Genomic DNA, 12,500 nt, shown 5'->3' on the forward strand with positions numbered 1-12,500 from the left:
CATTTAAAGTTTGAGAATAGGTTGAGGCCATTTCGGCCCCAATGCCTCTAATCATTCGCTTTACCGGATGAGACTGTGCGAATGGCGGTCCGAAAACCGTCATGTTTCTCGAGCGCCAGCTATCCTGAGGGAAACTTCGGATGGAACCAGCTATTAGATAGTTCGATTAGTCTTTCGCCCCTATACCCAGTTCGGACGATCGATTTGCACGTCAGAATCGCTTCGGTCCTCCATCAGGGTTTCCCCTGACTTCGACCTGACCAGGCATAGTTCACCATCTTTCGGGTCCCAGCGTGTACGCTCTCAGTGCGTCTCGATAATCGCACGGGGGCTTTCTCGAAACGCCTCGGGAATGCGGCGGGGCGTCTGACGACGCCCGCGCATCTTCCCTGCGACCGGCTCGAGGCCGGCCTTTCACTTTCATTTCGCCTCTGGGTTTATCAGTGTTCCCAATGACTCGCGCACATGCTAGACTCCTTGGTCCGTGTTTCAAGACGGGTCCTGTGAGTGCCCAAAACAAAACCACCGCCGACCGGGACGCGTCCCGTCCGAGAGCGCGCCGCTAACGACGGACACCCGACGCGCGACACCCGCGACGCACTAGACGCCGGGGGCCACGCGAAGGACGCCGCTGCAGCGCGACGGACGCCCGCGAGGGGCGGACGCGATCCTCGTTCTCTACCGTCGCTGCGTAATGTACGCCGCGGCCGTGGACACCGCGGCTCCGCCTCGCAGAGCGAGACGGGTCAACCGCACGGCGCATTCGACCGCGGCGCGACGGGTCGCGGTGTTATACTAAGGGAGAAGTGCACGCGCTCCGGGAGCCTGACGGCGCACCCGCGCACCCACCGCCCCGACCCGAAAGCCGAAGGCGAAGGTTTGCGCGAGGCGCGAGCCCCGACGGAAGACACGATGAATCTCCCCGTTCGCTCGTTTGAGTTCCACAGGTTTACCCCTGAACGGTTTCACGTACTCTTTAACTCTCTCTTCAAAGTTCTTTTCAACTTTCCCTCACGGTACTTGTTCGCTATCGGTCTCGTGGTAGTATTTAGCCTTAGATGGAGTTTACCACCCACTTAGGGCTGCACTCTCAAGCAACCCGACTCTAGGGAGAGAGACCGTCGCGGCCGGCTACCGTCACCACGGGCCTGGCACCCTCTGCGGGTAAGCGGGCCCCGTTCAAGATGAACTTGGACAGGCAGCCGTGACTAATGACCGCGCGTGTATGTATAACTCTCCTCCCGAACGCTACATTTCCCGGCGGCCCGCCGGGGCCGCAGGATTCAGCGCTGGGCTCTTCCCGTTTCGCTCGCCGCTACTCGGGGAATCCTCGTTAGTTTCTTTTCCTCCGCTTACTGATATGCTTAAGTTCGGCGGGTGATCTCTCCTGATTTGAGGTCGACAACAAAAATTTTATAAATTCGAGAAGTACGCAAAGCAACAGTGTGCGCGTATTCTCGCCCGTGCAGACTCTGTCAAGCGGGCGCGAAACCGACGAGCGTCCGCGGAGGTGCGCGCGGCCGAGAGCGCGAAGATCGCCCCGGACAGCCGACCGCTCGCGCGGTAGACTGCCCAGTTTTCAGCGTCGTCGCTAGCTCAAGGCTCGCACGCGTTCCTCCGCGTTTGGTATAACGCAAGCGGAAATCGCGCGCATCGAGAGAGCACTTCGTCAAATTTAACCGGACGCCGAGGTCCCGGCGCGCGTCTCCGAGGAGACGACGCGCGCGGGCCCCGGCGACGCCGGCAACGCTCGCTCTGCGCGCCCCCGTCCGAGGACGGGGGCGAGAGAACAGTCTGGTCGCATTGTGTGCGCGACCCTCAAACAGGAGTGGTCCGTCGACAAACTACGTCTTGCTCGGACCGCAATGTGCGTTCGAAATGTCGATGCTCATGTGTCCTGCAGTTCACACTCTGACGCGCATTTAGCTGCGTTCTTCATCGACCCACGAGCCGAGTGATCCGCCGTTCAGGGTAATAATGATAAAACAAACATAAATAGATACGTTTTAGTTTTCGGTTTTTACAATTTGGTTTGCGTTTTCGAAATGTTTATAATTCCATTCGACAAAAAGATTAATTTTGTACCGCCGCCTTCACGGCGACGGGTAAAATTTCACCGGACGAGCGGATAGAGGACGGAGCCCTCCTCCGCTCGACGCCGGCGGTTCTCGGTTCGCATCGGCGCCCTAGGGCGATCTCCGACGCAGTAATTTAGCATTCGTTCGATTATGGTTTATATGTATAATATATGTTTTGTTTCATAATAATATTTCATATCATGGAAAGCACAAACATTAAACACAGGAAATGATCCTTCCGCAGGTTCACCTACGGAAACCTTGTTACGACTTTTACTTCCTCTAAATGATCAAATTCGGTCAAACTTTCCGACGCGTCGGATGCCCGTGAGAGCTTCCGCGCACCAGTCCGAAGACCTCACCAAATCATCCATCGGTAGTAGCGACGGGCGGTGTGTACAAAGGGCAGGGACGCAATCAACGCGAGCTGGTGACTCGCTTTTACTAGGAATTCCTCGTTCATGGGGGAGAATTGCAAACCCCAATCCCTATCACGAAGGGGTTTCATCGGGTTACCCGGGCCGTTAGGCCAAGGAGGACACGCTGATCCCTTCAGTGTAGCGCGCGTGCGGCCCAGGACATCTAAGGGCATCACAGACCTGCTATTGCTCAATCTCGTGCGGCTATATATACCGCCGGTCCCTCTAAGAAGATTTTCATTGTACGCCGGTAGTGAAGACCGCGAAACGCACGACCCCGACGCGCGAACGCCGAAGCCGCGCGCACACGGACCCTCGTGATACCGGTTGCACGTCTATTTAATAGGCTAGAGTTACGTTCGTTACCGGAATTAACCTGACAAATCGCTCCACCAACTAAGAGCGGCCATGCACCACCACCCACCGAATCGAGAAAGAGCTGTTAATCCGTCAATCCTTCCAGTGTCCGGGCCTGGTGAGTTTTCCCGTGTTGAGTCGAATTAAGCCGCAGGCTCCACTCCTGGTGGTGCCCTTCCGTCAATTCCTTTAAGTTTCAGCTTTGCAACCATACTCCCCCCGGAGCCCGAAAGCTTTGGTTTCCCGGGAGCTGCCCACCGGGTTAAAATTATGAAACTTCGGCGGATCGCTGGCTGGCATCATTTATGGTTAGAACTACAGCGGTATCTAATCGCCTTCGAACCTCTAACTTTCGTTCTTGATTAATGAAAACACCTTTGGCAAATGCTTTCGCTTTAGTCCGTCTTGCGACGATCCAAGAATTTCACCTCTAACGTCTCAATACGAATGCCCCCAGTCGTCCCTATTAATCATTACCTCTGGTATCAGAAAGCCAACAAAACAGAACCGAGGTCCTATTCTATTATTCCATGCGTACAATATTCAGGCAAGTGTTAGCCCGCTTTGAGCACTCTAATTTGTTCAAAGTAAACAGCCGCGACGGCCCGCCTCGGTGCGCGGCCGACCGTGAGGCCGACCGACACACGCCGGCGGTGGACGCACCGGCGAGAAGCCCCGCAGACGTGCCTGTCGTACCGCATTCGGTAGACCGACACCGCAGGACACAATTTCAACTACGAGCTTTTTAACCGCAACAACTTTAGTATATGCTATTGGAGCTGGAATTACCGCGGCTGCTGGCACCAGACTTGCCCTCCAATGGATCCTCATTAAAGGATTTAAAGTGTAATCATTCCGATCACGAGGCCTCGGACGAGTCCCGTATCGTTATTTTTCGTCACTACCTCCCCGTGCCGGGAGTGGGTAATTTGCGCGCCTGCTGCCTTCCGTGGATGTGGTAGCCGTTTCTCAGGCTCCCTCTCCGGAATCGAACCCTGATTCCCCGTTACCCGTGACAACCATGGTAGTCGCATAAACTACCATCGACAGTTGATAAGGCAGACATTTGAAAGATGCGTCGCCGGTGCTAGACCGTGCGATCAGCTCAAAGTTATCTAGAGTCATCTCGAATGGCGACGGACGGGGCGCGAACCCCGCCGCCGATTGGTTTTTGATCTAATAAAAGCATTCCTCCCGTTACCGGTCAGAACCTCGTTTGCATGTATTAGCTCTAGAATTGCCACAGTTATCCAAGTAACCGTGTACGATCTAAGGAACCAAAACTGATATATTGAGCCATTCGCGGTTTCACCTTAATTCGGCTTTTACTGAGACTTGCATGGCTTAGTCTTTGAGACAAGCATATGATTACTGGCAGGATCAACCAGGGAGCTGCACCACCGTCGGAGGGTTTTTAATCCTCCGAACGACAGAGGCCCGCCCTCGCGTAGAGGGCGCGGACAACACGGCGTTAAAGAACACGCGACGGAGTCACCCGCACGAGTCACGCTCATTATGCGTACCGCTATATTCTCCCGCTCGGCGACCGTCGCTAGACGAAAGCTCCGCGGGAAAATTTTTGCTTCAAACGAAGAAAGCGCGCGTAGGACGGCTCCCGCCCGAGAGAGAGAGACCGCACCCGCGACGACGCTATCGTCCGATTTATAATTCCCATTCGTAAAACGTGTACACCGAAAGCGCACGCCTTTGGCGAGGCAACAGTGAGACGGGGATAAAATCCTCCGCCTTTGCTTTTGAAAATTCTGCTCGCGCGGAACTCCAGAGTCAAAACATGAGCGCGAACGCCGCGCAGAAGCGGGCGTCACGTAGTTTCTCGCAAATAACACCGCCGACACGACCGATAGGCCGCCGCAGTTTGCGAACGCCGTGCATCGAGAGCCCGCCACACTCGGCGGGCACAAAGCTGTGCCGGGTCGCGTTCTCGCTCGGGACGGCGCCGAGCGCGATGCGCCCGCTCCGACCCCTCGAAGGCGCGCAGGCGGCCGGGCCGTCGGGCCTCGGGCGGCTCGCGAAACCGGGCACAAGGCGCTCGGTCTCGGTAAATAAATTTACTCTCGTCACTTACTTTCGTATTCGCATTTTGGAAATTTTAAATTATTTCATTTAATCGATGATACCGACCGACCGTTCCCGGTGAGTTTAAAAAAACTTAATACAGAGGTACGTAGTTATTTCAAATTTACACAATAAGAACATATTTCAAATAAAAATAAAAACTTAACATAGATATAATAATAATAATAATAAATAACTAACATAACTAACTAAATATATAACTAACAGATCGAGCGATTAGTCATAATAGAACCGATATAGTTTTACATGACAAAATTTTTAAAAATAACTTATATCATCGATGTCGCTATTCCGAATTCCTGTAATATTCAAAAATCTGTTAGTGAAAAAATAAGAAAATACACAGATTTAGGAAATGAGAAAAAAAGAATTTGGCATTCTCAGACTATAAAAATATTACCATTCGTTATTTCGGCTACCGGCATTATACCTAGCTCTCTTATTAAAAATTTAGGCGTATTAGATCTATCAAAAAATTTATATATAAAGATGCAAAAGTCGGTCATTTTGAATACATGTAGGATAACAAAAGATTTTTTTAAATGTTTATGTTGAGGGATCTGTAGGATTTATTTATAGGCCCCGTTAGGAGTTCTACCGAGCCGAACCCTCCGATATGAAAATATCTGGAGTCGGTGAATTATTTTCCCATTTGATCTCTGTTGAGTTGACGTGTTGTTCTTGTATTGTTTTGTATTTATTTTACTTTTTTAAATTTAAATTCCATTGACAAAGATCAATTTTTTGCTAATAAGTATTGGCAAAAAATTTTTATTGGCATAAAATTATATTGGCAGAAGATTTTATTGGCATCAAATTTTATTGGCAGAAAATTTTATTGGCCTAAAATTTTATTGGCATAAAATTATATTGGCAGAAAATTTTATTGGCATCAAATTTTATTGGCATCAAATTTTATTGGCAGAAAATTTTATTGGCATAAATTTTAATGGCAAAAATTTTTGTCAATTTATCTATTTGCAAAAATTGTAATCGCACCTAACCTGACCTGACCTAACCTAACCTAACCTAACCTAACCTAACCTAACCTAACCTAACCTAACCTAACCTAACCTAACCTAACCTAACCTAACCTAACCTAACCTAACCCAACCTAACCTAACCTAACCTAACCAAACCTAACCTAACCTAACCTAACCAAACCTAACTTAACCTAACCTAACCTAACCTAACCTAACCTAACCTAACCTAACCTAACCTAACCTAACCAAACCTAACCTAACCTAACCTAACCTAACCTAACCTAACCTAACCTAACCTAACCTAACCTAACCTAACCTAACCTAACCTAACCTAACCTAACCTAACCTAACCTACACTAACCCAACCTAACCCAACCTAACCTAACCTAACCTAACCTAACCTAACCTAACCTAACCTAACCTAACCTAACCTAACCTAACCTAACCTAACCTAACCTAACCTAACCTAACCTAACCTAACCTAACCTAACCTAACCTAACCTGATACATAAAGTAAATTCACCCGGCACCCACAAGACTAGGCAACATTTTAGAATTGTTATATTATATCATTTATTCTGTTGAGTTAAAAAAAAAAAAAAAACTTAATAGACGACATTGAAATTAAATCAAATAAATTCATATTTACACGTACATTTTTTAAAAATATATTCAATTAAAAATTAACATTTTTACCTCTACAAGAGTCCAAAAACACTCGTCTGTGAAGTGTAAAAAAATAATAATAAAATTTTACTTTTAAAACATATGTAAATAGGAGAAAAAAAAAATCATAACAAAACATATAAAGTGAAGAGATTTTTGTATATTTATACATAAGTACATACATACATACATACATACATACATACATAGTAAGAAAACGATTTTAAAAGGGATTCGAATAAAACAAATTCACCGACTATTACAGACCGCGATGCGCCCGCTCCGACTCCTCGACTGCGCTCAGACGGACGCCCGGGCGGTCGGGCCTCTCGCGGAACCGGCCGCAGTAGCGCGAGCCGCGTCGCCTCATCTCCGGCCGTCTGCCCGACTGCTCACGCTCGGTCTCGAAAAAATAAATTTACCCTCGTCGCTCACGTCTTCTCACTATCGAAATGTTAAATTATACATACATACATACATACATACATACATACATACATACATACATACATACATACATACATACATACATACATACATACATACATAGTAAGAAAACGATTTTAAAAGGGATTCGAATAAAACAAATTCACCGACTATTACAGACCGCGATGCGCCCGCTCCGACTCCTCGACTGCGCTCAGACGGACGCCCGGGCGGTCGGGCCTCTCGCGGAACCGGCCGCAGTAGCGCGAGCCGCGTCGCCTCATCTCCGGCCGTCTGCCCGACTGCTCACGCTCGGTCTCGAAAAAATAAATTTACCCTCGTCGCTCACGTCTTCTCACTATCGAAATGTTAAATTATACATACATACATACATACATACATACATACATACATACATACATACATAGTAAGAAAACGATTTTAAAAGGGATTCGAATAAAACAAATTCACCGACTATTACAGACCGCGATGCGCCCGCTCCGACTCCTCGACTGCGCTCAGACGGACGCCCGGGCGGTCGGGCCTCTCGCGGAACCGGCCGCAGTAGCGCGAGCCGCGTCGCCTCATCTCCGGCCGTCTGCCCGACTGCTCACGCTCGGTCTCGAAAAAATAAATTTACCCTCGTCGCTCACGTCTTCTCACTATCGAAATGTTAAATTATACATACATACATACATACATACATACATACATACATACATACATACATACATACATAGTAAGAAAACGATTTTAAAAGGGATTCGAATAAAACAAATTCACCGACTATTACAGACCGCGATGCGCCCGCTCCGACTCCTCGACTGCGCTCAGACGGACGCCCGGGCGGTCGGGCCTCTCGCGGAACCGGCCGCAGTAGCGCGAGCCGCGTCGCCTCATCTCCGGCCGTCTGCCCGACTGCTCACGCTCGGTCTCGAAAAAATAAATTTACCCTCGTCGCTCACGTCTTCTCACTATCGAAATGTTAAATTATACATACATACATACATACATACATACATACATACATACATACATACATACATACATACATGATAAGAAAACTAAAAAATAAACATTTTCACACTGAGGGCCATTAAGTGCGGCCCGTTTACTCCCGCCGTTTACCCGCGGCTACCACCCGAAATGAGATCCTCTCAGCTCCGCTCCGGTCCCAATGCTCCCGTAACATTTAAATTTTTTATTCTACGCTGCAAGAATGACGTTCCGAATTCGATTCCGAAATAAAAATCTATAAAAATAAATAAATTACAATTTCACATTGAGGGCCATTAAGTGCGGCCCGTTTACTCCCGCCGTTTACCCGCGGCTATCATCCGAAATGAGATCTTGTCAGCTCCGGTCCCAATGCTCTCGAAACCTTTAAATTTAATATTCTACACTAAGAATGGCGTTCCGAATTAGATTCTGAAATAAAATACGTCAAAAAAAAAGTTTTTTTTTCTTTTAAATCACACCGTGCCCGGGGCAAATGGCGTCATCGGGTGCGTCGCAGTTACTCCCGCCGTCCACCCGCGGCCGCTACTCGATATCAGATCCCACTCATCGCCGGCCCCGCTGCACCGAACCGCGGCTAAATTTATTATTCTACACTAAGAATGACGTTATGAGTTCGATTCTGAAATTTAAAAAAAATAAATATTTTATTTTTAAATAAGAAAATTTTGAAAACACGTTGAGGGCCGTTAAGTGCGTCCCAGTTACTCCCGCGCTTTACCCGCGCCCGCCGCTCTGAATTGCATTCCCTCACCTCCTGACGAAAATGATTTATTTAATTTATTAATTATCGAAGACAATATTACCGATTTCTAAACGAAAATCTGAAACAGAAAAATCAGAAAAGGATACGGTCACATCTAGGACTGATTTTTTTTTTTTATTATTTTGGTGATTTTTCTCTTTCAGATTTTCTTTTAGAATTCGCTAATATTATCTTCGATAATTAAATATTACAATATTAGGTTTTACTCAGTAAAGTTATTCCAAAAAATAAATAATTACTATTATTATTATTTATAATTTTTATTCACACATAAATATGACACTTAGGTACACAGCATAAGAAGAATAATAACAAAAAACCTAATTTTCCCCGAAACCGCTACGCCATCTATCGTCTACAATGTTTTGAACTCATCAAAAGACGAAAAAAAAGAAGAAAGGTTTGTGAATTGATTTCTTTTTTCGATATCATACTACAAGTCGTAAGTTGGGTTTCTATATTATATTGATCGGCGACCGGATAAATCATCAAAATGATAATTCATCACATATTTAAAAAGTTATGTAAAGTCATGGAAAGTGATGAAACAAAAACTTTTTTTTACTGGGTTAAGTAGGTTAGGTTAGGTCAGGTTAGGTTAGGTTGGGTTAGGTTAGGTTAGGTTAGGTAAGGTTAGGTTAGGTTAGGTTTAAACAAATCATCGTTTTTAATGATTCTATATCACTTTTTAAAAGTGTGTTGAACAGTCACCGTGTTGAGTTAGCATGGAACCATATTGATCATAAATTTTATATATAATCATAATACATAGGGCGACTGAAGAAAGCCACACTAAGTTTATCGAAAACCGCCACGAGTGTCGATGAAATAAATAAATAAATAAATTAATTAAAATTAAAAGAAAATCGATAAATGCAATCAGGTTGCATGATAAATCACCACAATGACAACAGAACACACATTGAAAAAGTGATATGAAGTCATTAAAAGTGATGAAACAAAAATTGGGTTAAATACTTATACTCGTAACCTATTCAACCTAGTTTTTGTTTCATCACTTTTCATGACCTCACATCGCCGTTTAAAGGTTTGTTGAATTTTGATTTTGACGATTTATCCGGTCACTAACCCCTAACCTAACCAGAATACGGGACACGTCTCCATCGTCTTTTTTTTTTCGAAAATTCGGTTAAAAAAAAAAAATAACATTCTGGAGGAGAACCACCACTTTCTTGCCCTGTTTTAGGTACTGACAGTACCCCTTCAGAGCAACAACTCGGAAACTGCTTTTAAATTTAACTGAAACTGTAATGAAACATTCTTTATGGGCATTCTGGTAATCATGTACCGCTTCTGTTGCGGTTATCATCTGGGCTCGCTCCACATGAATTAACATACACTTTACGCATTGAAAGAGTCCATAAATTTTTTTTAAGGTTTTTTTATTCTCGCGGCTCTATGGACGTTACCCTTGGCTTTACCCATCGATTTATATATTAGGCATGACCAATTACCACTCCCTAGAGACAAGTAGAGGTATTGCTTTGCTTAAATATTTTTTTCAACTAATAAACGATCACTTATCTAATAATGATATACTGGCCCAATTATTTTTTTTTTGTACCAGAGTCTCACTCTCGAGGACGTCATAACAATGACGTCTTCTATATAGTAGAGCGAGCCGCACTAATTTATTTATAAACTCACGAGAGCTACGTGCTTTTTGAATGCGGTAGATAAAAAAATAGATTTTTATTTTTTGTGTCCTATAGCGCATTTGCGAGATTTTTGGAATTGCATATACACTGCATAAATGGTACAATTATGGCTATTTTACTTGTAATTGTTATAAATAAATGTACAAATTATATAAATAAATACATACCTAACCCCCGTTTCTTATTTTCGGCATTCGGAGTGGTTGAGGGTGCAATGGCAAGGCCATTTCCTGGTTATCAGCTGAAAACGGGATACGCCGAGCAGTATCTTGTTCTGATCCAACTTCACTGTCTGAGTCAATGGTCAATTGTTCCCTGTGGGACTTCCTTTTTAGAGGGTCAAGCAGTAGGCGATGTGGAGGAAATTAGTTCATGAATCTTTTTCATAAGGTTTTTTTCACGGTCCCCCAAAGGATCTCCAGGATTCCTGGTGGAGCCATCGGAATCCTCCGACGAAACCGCACCAGACGCCATTTACACTGAAAAATGTCAAGACAATTGAAGAAAAGTCAAAATTAAAAGTAAAAAAACGTTTTGGAGCAAATTGTATGTATGTAACATTTCAATGTTAACTTTTTTTTCTAATTTCTAAATTTTAAAAAAGGGACATTTTGGAGGAGGCCCACCACTTCCCCGCCCTGTTTTAGGTACTGATGGTACCCCTTCAGAGCTCTCGCAAGGACGCTAATTTTTTAAAAAACGAATCTACATTTAAAATTTCAAAACAAGACCTCCAAAATGTCCATGCATACGATGTTATTCGCAGTATGCAAGTGCTGTGTTTTAATAATTTTAGTAAGTTCTATTCTACTTGGTTAATATAATAAAAACACATTTACAAAATGTCAACAATAGGTAGAGAAGAATTAAAATAATACACAGCCACCTACAAAGAGAACAAAAAAGAAAAATGGTAAAGTATGCGCCTCTTTCTGTGGTGAAGGGGGTGTCGATATCCACTAACAGGCAGACCTAGGGAGAGAAAGCTGGGCGTTGGATTGGCTTCACGAGAATCAGGTTCCGCGCCCCTAAGCCAGGAAACCGGTTGTGCCTCGACGAGAAGTGTGAGTTGGGGTTGGGAATATCCCGAAGACCATGAGGAGAAAGCGTCGGAATACCTGGAGGCAGGGCGGAAGGTTGCCGATCCACGTTCGGCCCATCCTCAGTCCAGTTCCTGACCTCAGGGGAGGCGCTGCGAGCAGACGATGACACAGATCCCTCATCGTGATTTGATCTTGAAGTTTGATATGCACGGACGAGGTCTTCTGTCACCCCAGAGTTGGGGTACGCCGGACTGACACAAGAAAAATATAAGTTCAGTGCTACTACCAGCAAGCAGGTCACTCTATAGTAGAAAAGAAAGAACAAGATACAAAGCAGTGTATAAAAATAAAAGAAAATCTTAAAAAAATTATAAGCAGAATCAGTCTGTTACAAAATATCCAAAATAACCTGCAATAAGAGATAGAAAGTAAACATTAGATGCAAATAATAAACATTAGTATAATCAGGAACAGAAAATTTGTAGAATGCTAATTAATACAGTAAATAAACAGAAAGAAAAAGAAAAAAAAAACAGTTATAAATATGTACATGAAAACAATTGTCTCGTAGTCCATTGTGTCCAGGAGCAAAAGGGACATATGGGAATGTGGTAAATCCGCGCGATAACTTCACAATCGGAGGACGAGGCGTTCGGCCACCTAGAGAGAGTCACAGTTACTACCGCCGCTAATCCGCTTTAAAAAAAAAATCGCATAAAAAAAGCCCCCGAGGCACACTCCATTCGAGTGTCCCTCGGTGGGTGTTGTGAAAAGAATGTACGTACGTACGTACGTATGTATGTATGTATGTATGTATGTATGTATGTATGTATGTATGTATGTATGTATGTATGTATGTATGTATGTATGTATGTATGTATGTATGTAACATTTCAATGTTAACTTTTTTTTTCTTTTCCGTTCGTGAAACTCTCAAACACGCTAAAACCGTCACGAGTGCCGGGGACT

The 12,500-nt window shown here is 44.7% G+C and overlaps 2 non-coding genes and 1 pseudogene across 2 annotated transcripts; all 3 read right to left on the reverse strand.

Moving 5' to 3' along the window:
• Positions 1-1,401, reverse strand: LOC149408475 (large subunit ribosomal RNA; annotated as a pseudogene; the record flags this gene model as incomplete).
• Positions 1,402-1,812: 411 nt separating this feature from the next.
• Positions 1,813-1,974, reverse strand: LOC149408476 (5.8S ribosomal RNA). The gene has a single exon (XR_016305566.1). It is a non-coding gene; the product is annotated as a 5.8S ribosomal RNA (ribosomal RNA).
• A 331-nt stretch (positions 1,975-2,305) lies between these two features.
• Positions 2,306-4,245, reverse strand: LOC149408477 (small subunit ribosomal RNA). Its single transcript, XR_016305571.1, has one exon. It is a non-coding gene; the product is annotated as a small subunit ribosomal RNA (ribosomal RNA).
• Between the last annotated feature and the right edge of the window lie 8,255 nt (positions 4,246-12,500).

The sequence above is a fragment of the Hesperophylax consimilis genome, unplaced genomic scaffold (genome assembly GCF_061612785.1).
Source record: "Hesperophylax consimilis isolate HC1 unplaced genomic scaffold, BYU_Hcon_1.0 scaffold_258, whole genome shotgun sequence".
Lineage (NCBI taxonomy): Eukaryota > Metazoa > Arthropoda > Insecta > Trichoptera > Limnephilidae > Hesperophylax > Hesperophylax consimilis.